The following is a 13427-nucleotide window of genomic DNA, read 5'->3' on the forward strand; positions in this document are numbered from 1 at the left end:
TATTGAAGATCAGCCTTAGTGCATGGTGATCTGATAGGATACATGGGACAATTTCAATATTTTTGAATCTGTTGAGGCCTGTTTTGTGACCTATTATGTGGTCAATTTTGGAGAAGGTACCATGAGGTGCTGAGAAGAAGGTATATCCTTTTGTTTTAGGATAAAATGTTCTGTAGATATCTGTCAGATCCATTTGTTTCATCACTTCTGTTAGTTTCATTGTGTCCCTGTTTAGTTTCTGTTTCCATGATCTGTCCATTGGTGAAAGTGGTGTGTTGAAGTCTCCCACTATTATTGTGTGAGGTGCAATGTGTGCTTTGAGCTTTACTAAAGTTTCTTTAATGAATGTGGCTGCCCTTGTATTTGGAGCATAGATATTCAGAATTGAGAGTTCCTCTTGGAGGATTTTACCTTTGATGAGAACGAAGTGCCCCTCCTTGTCTTTTTTGATGACTTTGGGTTGGAAGTCAATCTTATCAGATATTAGGATGGCTACTCCAGCTTGTTTCTTCATACCATTTGCTTGGAAAATTGTTTTCCAGCCTTTTATTCTGAGGTAGTGTCTATCTTTTTCTCTGAGATGTGTCTCCTGTAAACAGCAAAATGTTGGGTCTTGTTTGTGTAGCCAGTTTGTTAGTCTATGTCTTTTTATTGGGGAGTTGAGACCATTGATGTTAAGAGATATTAAGGAAAAGTAATTGTTGCTTCCTGTTATTTTTGTTGTTAAAGTTAGCATTCTGTTCTTGTGGCTGTCTTCTTTTAGGTTTGTTGAGGGATTACCTTCTTGTTTTTTCTAGGGCATTGTTCCCGTTCTTGTATTGGTTTTTTTCTGTTATTAACCTTTGAAGGGCTGGATTCGTGGAGAGATAATGTGTGAATTTGGTTTTGTCGTGGAATACTTTGGTTTCTCCATCTATGGTAATTGAGAGTTTGGCTGGGTATAGTAGCCTGGGCTGGAATTTGTGTTCTCTTAGTGTCTGTATAACATCTGTCCAGGCTCTTCTGGCTTTCATAGTCTCTGGTGAAAAATCTGGTGTAATTCTGATAGGCTTGCCTTTGTATGTTACTTGACCTTTTTCCCTTACTGCTTTTAGTATTCTATCTTTATTTAGTGCATTTGTTGTTCTGATTATTATGTGTTGGGAGGAATTTCTTTTCTGGTCCAGTCTATTTGGAGTTCTGTAGGCTTCTTGTATGTTCATAGGTATCTCTTTCTTTATATTTGGGAAGTTTTCTTCAATAATTTTGTTGAAGATGTTTGCTGGTCCTTTGAGTTGAAAATCTTCATTCTCATCCACTCCTATTATCTGTAGGTTTGGTCTTCTCATTGTGTCCTGGATTTCCTGGATATTTTGAGTTAGGATCTTTTTGCATTTTCCATTTTCTTTGATTGTTGTGCCGATGTTCTCTATGGAATCTTCTGCACCTGAGATTCTCTCTTCCATCTCTTGTATTCTGTTGCTGATGCTCAAATCTATGGTTCCAGATTTCTTTCCTAGGGTTTCTATCTCCAGTGTTGCCTCACTTTGAGTTTTCTTTATTGTGTCTACTTCCCTTTTTAGGTCTAGTATGGTTTTGTTCATTTCCATCACCTGTTTGTATGTTTTTTCCTCTTTTTCTGTAAGGACTTCTACCTGTTTGATTGTGTTTTCCTGTTTTTCTTTAAGGACTTGTAACTCTTTAGCAGTGTTCTCCTGTATTTCTTTAAGTGATTTATTAAAGTCCTTCTTGATGTCCTCTACCATCATCATGAGATATGCTTTTAAATCTAGGTCTAGGTTTTCGGGTGTGTTGGGGTGCCCTGGACTGGGCGAAGTGGGAGTGCTGGGTTCTGACGATGGTGAGTGGTCTTGGTTCCTGTTAGTAGGATTCCTACGATTACCTTTCGCCATCTAGTAATCTCTGGAGTTAGTAGTTATAGTTGACTCTGTTTAGAGATTGTTCTTCTGGTGATTCTGTTACCGTCTCTCAGCAGACCTGGGAGACAGATTCTCTCCTCTGAGTTTCAGTGCTCAGAGCACTCTGCTGGCAAGCTCTCTTACAGGGAAGGTGCGCAGATATCTTGTTTTTGGACCTCCTCCTGGTCGAAGAAGAAGGCCCAAAACAGGGCCTTTCTCAGAAGCTGTGTTGCTTTGGCAGTTCCCAGAAGCTGTCAGCTTCTGTGGTGCAGACTCTCACCTGTGCAGACTAAATTCCTAAGCTCCAGAGAGTCCTGGAACCAAGATGGCGACCGCTGCTCCTGAGGCTGAGGCTGCCTCCCGAGCCAGGCGGACACCTGTCCTCTGGTCCGGACGGTGGCCGGCTGTCTGCAGCCTGCAAAGGGTGCTGCCTCAGCGGCTCTGTGCTTCCGCCTGTCCCAGAAGCTGTCCGGTTCTCTGGCGCACCCTCTAACCTGTTCAGACTAATTTCCTAAGTTCTGCTGAGTCCCAGAACCAAGATGGCGACCGCTGCTGCTGAGGTTGAGGCCGCCTCCCAAGCCAGGCGGACACCTGTCCTCTGGTCCGGACGGTGGCTGGCTGTCTGCGGCCCGCCAAGGGTGCTGCCTCAGTGGCACATTTATCTTTAACGATGGCTCAGCGCAATGGGAAGCAACTGTTTTTTTTTTTTTTTTTTTTTTTTTTTTTTTTTTTTTTTTTTTTTAAACATCTACTATGTGTGGCAGGCTTCTTTAAGTCCAAGAATACTTCTGAGGTAAGTTCAATTAGCTTTGCTTTGCATGTCAGGGTTCTGGAGTAGTTAAGTGGCTGAGACAATGGAATGTTTCTAGAATTGACTGTAGATCCATGGCAACCAATAGATACCAAGAAATGAATGGAACTGGGTTGTTGTGGTGTTGGTCCTACAACTGATGACTGACATATTCTATTATGACTCAGTTTTAATGACACTATTCTGAAAATTTTCTCTAACTTGTCATCTTAAAATATATATATATATATATATTGAATGAATAAAAACCACCCAGGAAAAGTAAATTTTTGTTTCCTCTCTGCTCACAGCATGGCAGCTATGAGGTGACATGATAGGGTCACTCTTCAGGGGGCCTCCTGTAGAGCTGTGGTTGATGAATGCCTCAGCTATACTTTTGATCCTCTATAGTTCTTTATCCCAGTGGCTTTCAGCTAGAGTCAGGGCGCGGATGTTGACCAGTCACCATAATGAAGGGTTGTTTACTTGTAGACTACCTGGCACCTTGGCTGAGAGTCCATGTCATAGAGCTTTAGCTGTCAACAGCTCCTTCTTGTCTGTACTTCTTTCCTACTCTTCTACCGTACATGCCAGGTTCACAACTGATCTGAAGTTCACCTCCCCCACCTTCATTATTTGTAAGAGTTTCTCCAACAGGTATTTGACACACCGAATTCCATCTTGGTATCTGCATCTTGGAGGATACTAAAGGACAGACATAGTGGTTCTGTTACCCAAAATAAATATTTATCATCAGGAAAGCAGACCAATGCTGTAATGCTACCAAATAAAAATATGGCCAAGAACATGAATAAATTAGAGATTGATACAAATACATTTCAAGGACAAAATGAGCAGTAACTGCAGCTCAGTATTAATAGTTATGTGACATACTAAACTTAATGCAGGATATCGGCTGTAAATACACACATATATAATAAAAGTGTAGACATACACTAGGGAAGATAAACATGAAATTCAGTGGAGAGGTTACCACTACGTATGTAATGGTAAAAGGTTTGGAACTTAATGCTATATGATTGACACACAATTGTTCATTGTACCTATGCTTTTTAGTGTTTCAGAAGTTTTTCAGAATAAAAAACAAACCATATTAAATCATATGCAACACATTACTTCTGGTGAGAAATGGTGAAATGATTTGATGTTAGGTATATTGGGGACATTTAAAATCTATGCTGTCATACCCTAGCCCTTTAATCTTTGTCTATTGTGGGCATTACTGCACGGAGTAGCAATGGCTTCTTTTTACACGTGTCTGTATTCTCTTTCCCCCTCTCCCTCCCCACTGCAGCATGAGCTCTACAGAAGACTCTCCTCATTTCTGAATTCCCCATGGCTGTGGTGGCTGCAGAACAGCGGTGGTGCTTATTGTGGTTTTAATAATCAGTACACGAGAAAATGGACTGGGAAGAAGATGGAAGGCAGAACATGAGTAACTATTTTTCCGGAATAGCCAGAAAGGGAGAGACTCTGTCCTTTAGTGCTATACATTTGAGTGATAGGTCTGTTGTGGGTAGCTGAGGCCAAGTTGGAATGACTGATACCTTTGAATTCCTGTTTCTGTTCCTGTTACTTAAAAAAAAAAATACTACATATGATTTTTCTGTTAAAAAAAATCTGCACTGTAACTGAAGACTTGGACACTGTCCTTTTTACAGATATTTAACTGAAACTCAGCAAATCTGTGAGCGACCAGAGTCATTGACCCACTGAATGCCAGAGCCAGGTTCGTGGGAAGTTAGAGACACTGTAGCCAGGGAGAAAGCTACTTGTGTGTTTACTAGTGTACTGCACTACACAAGGCTTCTTACATCACAAGGTTCCTGCCTCAGTTGTTTGAGTACAATAATAAAATGTACAGGCCAAGACCTAGCCTTGAAGATCCCCTAGCTAGCTGGAGGTACAGGTACAGGTACAGAAGTAGGTATCAGTGCTTTGACGAGGTGTGATCATTAATCTTCCTTGTTACCTTGCCAGAATTTAGAGGCCTCTGGGCACAGTATAAGTATGTTTTCGGAGAGGTTTAAGTGAAGAGGGAAGACCAAGCCTTAGTGTGGACAGCACAAGCTCGGGTCAGGATCCTTGACATCAGGAAAGGGTGAGAAAGCAAACTGGGTACCAGCATTCATTTTTTTTTTTTCTGATTTTTGACTATTGACACAATTGACCTCACATTCAGGCTGCCATGCCTTCCAGTCACCACGGACTGTCCTTTCTTAAATTTGGGCCAAAATAAATACTTTTCCTCTAAGTTGCCTTCATCAGATGTTTTGCCACAGCAATCAGAAAAGAAACTAACACTGAATTTTTGGTACCAAGAATTGAGACTGTCGCTGTGACGAACTTGAGCATGTGTTCGCGGGCCTTTGGAACTGGTTGGTAGGTGGGATACAGAAATGTTGATAGCTGTGGACTAGATACAGCTTAGATATGTAAGCAGACTTTAGCAGGCTAGTCTAGTGGGAAAGACCAGAATGCCGAGAGAAATGCAGAAAATGGGGTTGTACTGTCTCAAGGGGTTTCAGAGAAGGGCAAGGATGCTAGTGAGAATGTGATCGGAGGTCATTCACGTTACATTCTGGCAAGGAATGCCTACATTCTGCCATGTTCTGAAAATCTGAGGGAACCTCAGTTCAATAGAAACGGACTACCTCGTTTCAGGGAGGAAGTTTCAAGACAGTGATGTTCAAGCTCTTTCCTAGTTACTGCTCACTGAACTTACTGATGTTTTAAATGAGAATCCAAAGCAGGGAAATAGGAAAAATGGGCAGTTTGGTGGGGGAAGGGATGCGAGCCAGGTGAATGTTAGAGACAAGGAAGGTCCAGAGAAAGCATCCATGCTTGTTAAGAAGGGTTTTGCCGCTGAAGAGAAACTTTGTACTGGGAAAGCAAGAAAGGTACCATGAGGCCTTGCAAGACTCCACTCATCAAAGACTTCAGCTTTTAAAAGTACAGTTCATTCAAAAGGAAGGAGAGCAAACAGAATGGCTCTGAAAGAGTGCCCCACTGGAAAACAAGTGTATAGGGAAGTTTTTTTTTTTCTAGGTTCAGCAATGAAGGTGTACAGAAACCACTATAGTTGTGGTCGATGGGCCCCAGATTGCATCTCAAGCTGGCAGCAGAATTTGGCATATTGTCTGTATGGTATTAGTTTTCCAGGCATGCAAAATCCAACAATTAGAGAGTCATGGAGACTTTTACAAAGACTCTAGAAAGCCTCCAGGGCCATACAATGTGGCAGGATTGTATTTCCTTCTGGAGGCCCTGAAAACCCATCACCTAAAGCGGTGAAGGTGAAGCCTAAGTTGCAATGGAGACTCCATGGTATTAGAAATGTAGACCATGAGGTACCAACCGGGTAAAGGAGAGGCACAGAGTGCATCCAGGACAAGAGCGGCGGTACATGCTCCACAGCGGGCACGGAGGGGTGGGGCTGCTGAAGGCTTTTGAGTCCGGACGAGGCCACCAAGAGTCCTAGATGCCAGATGTGGAGCTTGAGAATTGGCTCTTTTCCCTGCTGAGTTTTGTGTTCCTATGACCTCATATTTCCTTGCTACCCCTTATACTCCTGTTTTTGGATTGGTGAGGTTTATTCTATGTTATCATGTGTAGGAAGTATGTAGCCTACTGTATTAATTACTTTTTTGTTATTAATTGTTTTTGTGATAATACCTGAGACGTGCAACGTAAAGAAAGATGGGTTCATTTGGATTTACTATTTTAGAGTTCAGTTCATCATGATGTATATATTACTATCATTGCTGTGATAAAATACTATCTAAGAGCATCTTAGGGAAGGATGCTTTGATTCCCAGTTGGAGGTTGCCATCTATCATGGCAGGGAAGACATGGTGGTATGAGCAGGAGACAGCTGGTCACATTGATTCCTCAGAAACAGTCAGATGAATGCTGCTACTCTGTCCTGGAACTTGCTCTGTAGACCAGGTTGGCCTTGAATTGACAGATAGCCTCTTTCCTCTGTCTCCCAAGTGCTGAGATCAAAGCTTCCTTCCTTCCTTCCTTCCTTCCTTCCTTCCTTCCTTCCTTCCTTCCTTCCTTCCTTCCTCCCTCCCTCCCTCCTTCTCTCCTTCCCTCCCTCTCTTTCTCTCTTTCTCTTCCTTCCTTCCTTCCTTCCTTCCTTCCTTCCTTCCTTCCTTCCTTTCTTTCTTTCTTTCTTTCTTTCTTTCTTTCTTTCTTTCTTTCTTTCTTTCTCGTCTTTTAGTCTAAAACCCTAGTTAATGAAATGGTACTGTCCATACTGAGAGTTAGTCTTCACGCTTCAGTTAATCTAATGTAAAATTTTGCAGGTATGCCTCAAGGCTTGCTTGCCTCCTAGATGATTACAGGTCCTGTCATCATGATAGTTCTTGCTAGCCTTGTTAGTTAGCCATCACGAGTCTACGTGCCAACTTGATATCCAAATATACTTTAGAGCCACAACCCTCCATACCCTCCTGATATAGAGTAATGATCAGCTATTATTATAAAATGGGATCAGTCCAACATCAAAAGTCCCTAAAGTATTTAACATCTCCCACCTTCTTTAAAACGTCCAAAGTCTAAGTCTCATCTGAGACTCAAGACAATCTGTTTGCTTGCTTTTCAAGCCAGGGTCTCACTATGTGGACCTGGCTGTCCTGGAACTAGCTATGTAGACTAGGTTGGCCTCAAACTCACAGAGATCTGATTGCCTCTGCCTCCCGAGTGCTGCAGTTGAAGGTGTGTGCCACCTCCACTCAGCTTCAAGACAATCTCTTATCTGTGAGCTCCTATAAAATATAAAACACACTTCTATTTTATAGTGGCACACATTACACTTTCCCATTGCAAAACTGAAGCAGAGGGCACAGCAAGGAATGATCAGACCAGAGCAAGACCCAAACCCAGCAGGGACCGTGCCAAATCCTGCAGCTCCATGGTTGGCATCAGGCCTTTTAGGGAATCATCTGAACTGCAAAAGGATTAGGAAGCCTTGCCTCCCGACCTCTGCCACCCACAGCACACAGAGCTCCTTCCCTCTTGGACTGGTTCCTCTCCACGCCTGTAGCTCCATCCAGCTGATGTCCCATGGGCTTTACAGCCCTAGCAGTTGGAGGTCTTTATTGCAACTTTGGCTTCATTTTCATAGCTTCATTCTGTATCCTCGTGAGGCTTCCCTTGAAGAAACCCAACCCTGTCATACATTGCCTGGCTTTATCAGCTCTCTGGAAATGTGACACAAGGCTCCATGACACTACATCCCCCCTCACCCCCCACCCTGACCCCTGCCACACACACACCATACTGCAACATTGATGCCTGTCAAACCAGTACCCTGTGGCCAATGCTGCCAAGTTCTTTTGCCAGTTTGAGAGTGTGGTACCACATTTACCTTGGGCTACATTTACAACAGCCTCTGTGTGTGCTAACCCTGGGGAAGCTTCACAGGGCTGTTGCTTTCCAGGAGCAGGAAACCCTTTCAATAGTGTTCTCAGTTCAGGCTCTCTCCTTCCAAATGAATGTACACTTTCACAAGTCGGAGCCTTCAGTGGATAGACACCTTTTAAAAAAATATTGTCCCAGGCTTTAATAACTGTGGCCTCTTTTTCAGCACCTTCCTTCTTGGCAACTTTCAATTTTGTCCTGCAGTGTTCATTCTCTATTCCTCACCAGACTGTATTTTAACAAATACTGCTGCCTCTCATTTAGACCTTGATAAGAGTGGTGAGCTATAGCCATGACCCAGCCTGAATAATGTCTTGCCTTGACATTTCCTCTGACAAATACAGTAGGTTTACGATCAATCTGTGCTCAGGTTCTCAGGACAGGAGCAGAATGCAGCCAGAATATTTGCTTGAGTACGACCCAGTATGCCCTCTAGTCCAGTTCCCAGTAGAGTCCTTGCTCCCTTCTGAAATCCATGAGCTGAGCCTCTGTGTCTACACTCTGCTGGCCTTCTATTTTTCCATACCCCTTCCCCCTATGGTTGCCCATTAAGCTCTGCTTTAGGTAAGCATTTGTGAGATTTTTCTAGTTTAAAGTTCTAAACTCTAACACACTCCTACAACAAGTTGCAAAGGCCTTAGAACTGCAGGGCTGGGTTTATTACAGCAGTAGCCCCATCTCTTGGTAACCCCCCCCTTTTTAATGAATTAGTTACTTTCTCACTCTTGTAATAAAAATGGTGGATAACTTAGGCAATGGAGAGTTTACTTTAGCAACTTAGGCAATGGAGAGTTTACTTTAGCAACTTAGGCAATGGAGAGTTTACTTTAGCAACTTAGGCAATGGAGAGTTTACTTTAGCAACTTAGGCAATGGAGAGTTTACTTTAGCAACTTAGGCAATGGAGAGTTTACTTTAGTTTGTATGTGGAAGTTACAGTCTATCATGGCATGAAAGGCCTCGTGACAGGAGCCTGAGGCAGCTGGTCGTAGTGCATCCACAGGAAGTAAAGAGAGATGGATGCAGCTGCTCATCTCTCCCCTGATTCCATCCTAAAACCTGCCCCACACAATTGCAGTGTTTATATTTAGAGTGAATAGTCCCTGGTCATTAACTTTATTTAGATAGCTCTCACAGATAGACCTAGAGGCTTTTCTAGTCTAGGTAATCTCTCAGAGGCACACTGACGGGCTTGCCTCTGGTCTAGAGTATAACCTATCAAGTGGACCATCACTGTTACCTTGAATTGAGAAAATGACCCTGCCATTCCAACCTGCATGCGAACCAGTTTCTTGATTGATCGTTGCAGTGAGCAGTGCTACCCCTGGGCTGGTGGTCCAGCGAGCTTATAAGAAAGCAAGAGTGCAAGCCACTAAGCAGTGTTCTGCCATGGCTTTTGCTCCAGTTCCTGCCTTGAGTTTCTGCTCTGACTTTCCTGGATGGTAGACTTACAGGATGAAGGAAGTCCTTTCTCCCCCGAGTTAGTTTTGGTCATGATGTTTATCACAGCGATATAAAACCTAAGTAAAGCAATCTCTATCCCTACTCCTGTTGTTTGCCAAACGTACCTAAAACGCTAAGAATTCTTGATTCTTCACCCATATTTTTGCATAGTTCTGACTGTGAAGCTTGGTTTAGCGTCCTCTGTTTCCCACAGAAAGTTTCCCAGGGATCTCTTACAGGGCTTTCCTTTGCAGTGGATGTCATCACTCCCCAAAGATACCGTTTCTTTAGAAGTGGGCACAAAGTCCTGTTGACTACTGCCTTTATAGTACAGCACCTGCCCTGGGGAGGGCCACTCTGTAGAGCCATGCAGAGTAGCCGCCTGAGAGGGGTGCAGTCTGGCTGGGGGCCTGCATGCTGAGCTACATGCCCAGGACTGTGCTCACACACAGCAGGCAGTGGGCTCATCTGAATTCATACAGAGTTTCCAGCAGCCCACCAGAGTGGGAAATATCAGACTGTCCCTCCCCAGAAAAGGCTTCATTTTTATCTGACAAAGGTTCTTGGCTGGTGGACAGCAGCCCTGTCAATCACTTCAGCTCAGACGCCACACAAATGCGTGGCTTTATACTTTTTGCTGTTCCTTCCACGAGCTTTGGCAAGGGTTGTGGGTGTGCCTAAATCAATCTCTTCTGCCTTAGTGAAGTAAGAGGTTGGATCTCTGTTTCTCTAAGGTCCCCTCCTGTCCCCACGTTCAGAGATGTAAAGGAACTGGGTGTTTGGGCACTGCCACATACCTGAAAAAGAGGGCTGCCTCCCAGAGCTCTGAGCAGCGTATCCTCTCTGCCCTTGGTGCAGCCTTGCCATCATGCAAGTCGGTGTCACTTCCTCATAGAGCCTGCCTAACATGCTCACATCTATGACGTTTGCTTTGTACTTGGTACTTTACCAAATGATGTCACACATTTCCTCTTCACTTTCCACAATGGCCCAGTGATGCTGTTAGCTCAGAGCTGAGAGGAAAGAGATTTGCTCACAGAGGTAACTTTCACACAGCGCACAAAAGACAGAGTTCAGGCTTGAACAGGAATCCAGGCAATTGAATTCTTATGCCCCCCTCCCTTGTTATATTGTTAGGTGTTTTCCCTGCCTTTGCTCCCACATGGAATTTCAAGGAAAAGAGGGCAGAATTCTACTTCATTTCAGCTTGTGCTGGCTTGCTTTATATCAATTCGACACAGGCTAGAGCCATCTGGGAGGAAGGAACCTCAATTGAGAAAATGGCTTCATGAGATTGGGCTGCAGGCAAGCTTGTAGGACATTTTCTTAGCCACTGATAGAGTAGGGCTCAGCCCATTGTAGATGGTGTCATCACTGGGCTGGTGGTCTTGGGTTGGATAGAAAAGCAAGCTGAACAAGCCATAAGGAACAAGTCTGTAATCAGCACCCCTTCCTGGCCTCTGCATCAGTTCCTACCTCCAGGTTCCTGACCAGTTTGATGTCTTGCCTTGACTCCCATCAGTGGACTGTGACTCAGGATATGTAATCCAAATAAACCCTTTCTCCGAGTTGCTGCTGGTTATGGTGTTTCATCACAGCAATAGTAACCCTAGTAACATCCCTCCCAAACACGTTATGCATGTATTAAGTGCTGTTTATATTCCAAGCAAAATCTATGTCCTTGAGATTCAGCCACTTCACATACTCGGCCCTGGGAAAGGCCTGTGTAAATAGAGATGGCTGTCTTTGTATGGGGACACATATTGTTATCCCCTAGGCACACTATGTAGCTGACAGGCAGCTTCAAGAAGGCATCTGGGACGGGAGTGAGGTTTCTGCCTGTGACTCCTGGGCAGTTGTAGACTTCCTGGCCAGAAAGCTCTGCTTCCTCATTTGTGTACTGTGTTCTTCTCTGCCCTCCAATTCCCTTGCTCAGTCTCACGCTGGGCACCTCCTCTCTTTAGTATATGATCCTTCACCTCTCGGTCTCTGAGTGCAAGAACCACTTACTTTTTCATCTCTTCCTGGTTCTGGTCTATTCACCTTTGAGCTCTGAGACCCAGCCAGCTCCGATTCTAGCAGGCGGCTCCCCCACTGCCTTTCCAGTCTCAGGTTCCTGATCCATATTGACACATATAATAATTATGTGTAGAGACCCTCACGGATCAGGGAAGCTGTGGATTTTCCCTCTTGGGAGCACATACATGTTCACAAATCCACGAGCAAGGAACCAAGTCTAAACCTGCATTTGGGTCCATTTTAGCAGACACTGCATTAGCATACAACCCATTTGCATTTTGCATACAGTGTTTGTTCAGTGCATAGATACATGCACACACAATGGTCAAGGGTACATATAACCTATGTGTATGCGATAACTAAGGTTGTGGGCACATGTATTCCTTGGAGCATGTATACCTGTGAATGTAAACAGACACAGTGCTGTGTGTCATGTGAGACTCGCAATCATTGAAGCCAGCATGGTGGCATTATTCTCTTTCTACTCAGGGTGCCACACAAGAAAAGAATTTTGGCCTTTCAGAGACACAAGATCACACCTCTTTGGGGCCAGCGCTTTCTTTGTCAAGATGTCAGGCCCTTCAAAGGTGCCAAAGCATGTGGTTTTGGCTTCCCTGGGTGTCTGCCTATGGACAGAGTGGCCTGTCACCTCCACACTCAGCCCCTCCTCTCCTTAGGAGCTCTCTGCTCTCAGCGGGGGAAGGCACTAAGGCTCAAGGTAATTAAATCTCTCTCTCCACTTCAGCAGCATTGATCCGTACAGGGGCACAGTCTGACTCCAAAGGAACAAAGCTTTTAATTTCTCAGCTGGAATACCCTGTTCTTAGACATGTTTCATATGTGAGTTAGTAAGACTGAAAATTACAGTGTGTGTTCCCATCTTCAGAGCATGCTGTAACCCTTTCATACCGTTTCATTGGGATCTCACAAACAACCCGTGGGACAAGCAATATGAGGACTGTCCCTATTAGATGGAAGAAGGAAGCAAGCTCACCGCAGCTGTCACTGTTTCTTACATACCCCACCCATGGTGATTGTGAGCTTCAATACTTTAGATCCCACCATGACACAAAGACGTATGTCTGTCTATGCTTTTCCCCACAGAAGAGGAACCTATAAAACATCAGGCCAAGTTAACAGACTGAGGCTACATGCTTAAGAAGCTCTCTGGGTAATTTATGCTCTATGAAATTAAAGGCCTTAGGAGACCTTCTAAGGAAAAAAATCTAAACCAGAATCTCCCATATTATTTTCCAAAATAGAAGTTTTCTTTTGCTGTACAAAATCCATTTTACTGATTTTTTTTGCATGCAGCATATGCAAGTGTGTACATATATGTCTACAGATGTGCATGTGTGCAGAAGTCATGTTCCTCTATTGCTCTCCACCTCAGCTTTTGAGAAAGGGTCTCTCACTAACCAGAGTTTGCTAATTAGGTTAGATTGGCTGGCCAGTTAAGGTCCCAAGAGCCTCCTGTCCTTGCTTGCCAGTGATGGGTTGACAGGCATTCTTGTTATGGCCAGCTGTTTATGTAGGGGCCAGAGATCCAAGCTCAGGTTCTCATGCCTGCTCAGCAAGGACTCGGCCCACTGAGCCATCTCCCCATCCTGCTGTGTAATAGCTTACAGAAGCATTCCACAGTGACTGGAAGCTCCCTCCCATTCTGTAACTCCACCATCAAACGCAGATGCCAAGACAGCTGTGCCCAGACAGGTCTGGACATGGAGGGAGAGAAGGTTCAGGGGTTTCAGGTGGGAGGTATCATGGATCAAACCTACCATAGAAGACTCTCATTTCTGCTCATGCGTTGTGTCTTACAACTCAAGCATA

General features: G+C 44.1%; 1 long non-coding RNA gene across 1 annotated transcript in view; it reads left to right on the forward strand.

Moving 5' to 3' along the window:
• Positions 1-4996: 4996 nt before the first annotated feature.
• Positions 4997-13427, forward strand: part of Gm12718 (predicted gene 12718) — a 109689-nt gene continuing 101258 nt past the window's right edge. The window contains exon 1 of the long non-coding RNA NR_040673.1: positions 4997-5091. This is a non-coding gene — a long non-coding RNA (predicted gene 12718). The remainder of the gene's footprint in view (positions 5092-13427) is intronic.

This window comes from Mus musculus, chromosome 4 (assembly GCF_000001635.26).
Source record: "Mus musculus strain C57BL/6J chromosome 4, GRCm38.p6 C57BL/6J".
Taxonomy (NCBI): domain Eukaryota; kingdom Metazoa; phylum Chordata; class Mammalia; order Rodentia; family Muridae; genus Mus; species Mus musculus.